Consider the following 3,299-nt stretch of genomic DNA (forward strand, 5'->3'; position numbering starts at 1 on the left):
AGATTTCAAGGCGTATAAGCAAGAAGCCATGAAGCTAGATAATTTGATAATAGACGTGAGGGAATGTAAAGATTTAGCAGATGTGGAGGAATGCTGAACTGTGGGGATTTAGCAGACGCGAAGTAATGTTACACTGTGAGAATTTGAAAGATGTGAAGGAACACTGCAAAATAAGGATCTAACTGACGTGTCGGAGTGCTGCGATATGAGGATTTGACGAGTGACAGAATGTTCCGATTTATACGAGTAGTTGCTAATTGATAAGAGTACGCTATGACAAGTTTTGTGTATTACCATTTACTGTTGACAGGGCAGATAGCTGAAAGTTTGGGAAAAACAATGACAAAAGGGAAAGCAGAAGAGGTAGTTAAAAGATTAAACTTAACACGACCCATATTGAAGGATAGAGCAAGTTAATTTTGGATCGGCAGTAAATTTGAGAAAGAACAAAAATCACTGCAAAAGTGCATAAAGGTAACAATTGAGAGAAACCTCACTATAAGTAATTATAAGAATTGATGAGATGGAAGTTAATGGTTGTATGGGGGATTTCCTTTATTTGAAGAAAAGTAGTGAACGGAGAGTTCAGACTATAAAAAACACTATAGGATATTCAAGTAATTCGAGACGCCATAGCAGATTTGGATGGCATGTAAAATATGGAAAGTAAGCAGGTAACCGCGAGTCATCTACTGTGTATCGACAGACTCCGCTGGGCTAGCTAGTATTGCATACGAACAACAAACAATCGCATAGAAACTTAATTATTAACATAACCTCACATGAGCTCCCAGCCAAAAGAATACTGAGAAAACTTTTGTAATGCAAGTAGAAAAATGAGTTAGTAAAATGCTTGTAAGAGATGGATAGTAACAAATTAAGTCCTATGAAGCAAATTACATGTAAAGAGGAATCTTTCAAAGCATTAAGGATTAACAAGAGTAGAAGAATCGACGTAAATTAGGTGTGTAAAGACAAATGTTTCAAGCAATGGGAATACATTTAAGGATTAGCAGTAATCAATTATAATAAAAATTGAATAAATTATTGAATAGATGCATTGGAATTATTGTTAGATGAGAAACAAATCGTGAAGGCTGATATTGAAGGAAGTGTAGTTCGAGCAAAATATGTCTGTGTTTCATGAATTTCGTATTAATGATGTATATATTAAGCGGTTTGACGTCACACCAGTGAAACGTTGGAGGGAGGCACGAGAGAAATGTAGAAAGTAGATGGGACGAGAAATATGGAATAAGTAAACTAAGCTTCTGCAGCTAAGCTTCGGGGACAGCACGTTGAGCGCTTGCCTGCTGCCGCTGAATGAGCCTGCCACGTGAGCGAATGTCCTAAAGGACTGCTTTATCCGGAGCGAGTGTGTTCATTATCCATTCGTGGATTCGATACAAATGCCGAATGATTTAGGTTTATGCTCAAAAGAGGAACTGGCAGATCTGAAAGCAGTCAGAACAATGAATTATAAATTTTTCGAAGTCCCTCTGGATACATTTTGGATGTCAATAAGTAGGGAATACTCAGCTATATCCGAGAAGACAATGACTGTGTCATTACCATTTTCAACTACATATGTGTGTATACTTGGATTTTCGACCCTGATTGGAATTAAAACTTCAGGGAGCAAGAGAGAGCGAGATTAAGATCCATAGATGAAAAAATAAAGCTTGCTTTATGAACGATTCCGCCACAAATCAGCCGTCTTAAGCAAGCTTAAGTACCACACTGAAGGTATGAGTAGAGTTACTCATATTAAAGTTTCTGTTAGCAATGTCTATTTTCTACAGTGAATTTAAGTTAGTGTTGTTGTTGTTGTGGTCTTCAGTCCTGAGACTGGATTGATGCAGCTCTCCATGCTACTCTATCCTGTGCAAGCTTCTTCAACTCCCAGTACCTTCTGCGACCTACATTCATCTGAATCTGCTTAGTGTATTCATGTCTTGGTCTCCCTCTACGATTTTTACCCTCTACGCTACCCTCCAGTACTAAATTGGTAATCCCTTGATGCCCCAGAACATGTCCTACCAACCGATACCTTCTTCTAGTCAAGTTGTGCCACAAACTCCTCTTCTCCCCCTTTCTATGTAATACCCCCTCATTAGTTATGTGATCTACCCATCTAATCTTCAGCATTCTTCTGTAGCACCACATTTCGGAAGCTTCTGTTCTCTTCTTGTCCAAACTATTTATCGTCCATGTTTCACTTCCATACATGGCTATTCTCCATACAAATACTTTCAGAAACGACTTCCTGACAAATTTATACTCGATGTTTACATATTTCTCTGTTTCTTGTCATTGCCAGTCTAAATTTTATATCCTCTCTACAAAATTCCTTTACTACTTTAACTGTCTCATTTCCTAATCTAATTCCCTCTGTATTATCCGACGTAGTTCGACTACATTCCATTATCCACGTTTTGCTTTTGTTGATGTTCATCTTATATCCTCCTGTCCATTCCGTTCAACTGCTCTTCCAGGTCCTTTGCTGTGTCTGATAGAATTACAATGTCATCGTGCGAACCTCAAAGTTTTTATTTCTTCTCCATGGATTTTAATACCTACTTCGGATTTTTCTTTTGTGTCCTTCACTGCTAGTTCAATATACAGATTGAATAACATAGGGGAGAGGATACAACCCTGACTCACTCCCTTCCCAACGACTGCTTCCCTTCCATCTCCCTCGACTCTTATAACTGCCATCTGGTTTCTTTACAAATTGTAAATAGCCTTTCGCTAACTGTATTTTACCGCTGCCACCATCAGAATTTGAAAATAAGTTAGTAAGTTAATAAATGCATGAATTTATTCCTGTTTCGTAATACTAATATTAGCAACAATAATAACTGATTACCTAACAACGTAATGATGTTATGATCCGCATTACTTTGAAGGGAATATTAATATTAGCTACAATAATAATTGATTACATACCAACGGAATGATGTTATGATCTGCATTATTTCGAAGGGACAAACATTTTGGTGTGCTGTGTTCAGTCTAGGTCTGTCTCTATTGGCTATAAATAATAAAAGGTTGCGGAGCGCTGCCCTAAGACTTTGTTCTGTTAAAGTGACCGCTCTGTACTGATCACTTTGTTTCTTCTCCGTCTCTGTCGGTACCTACAGTGAAATACTGATTATCTAGAAAAATAACGGGGTACATTAGGTCTAAGCCAGTACCAGTTACTCAGAACGCTGAGAGGTCGCGTAGTTGCATATGAGCCCCATTCTCTCTAGCCACAAGATGCGTCCTGTGTCAGACGCATTCCTACCAGCGGCGGT

The sequence above is a fragment of the Schistocerca nitens genome, unplaced genomic scaffold (genome assembly GCF_023898315.1).
Source record: "Schistocerca nitens isolate TAMUIC-IGC-003100 unplaced genomic scaffold, iqSchNite1.1 HiC_scaffold_338, whole genome shotgun sequence".
NCBI lineage: Eukaryota > Metazoa > Arthropoda > Insecta > Orthoptera > Acrididae > Schistocerca > Schistocerca nitens.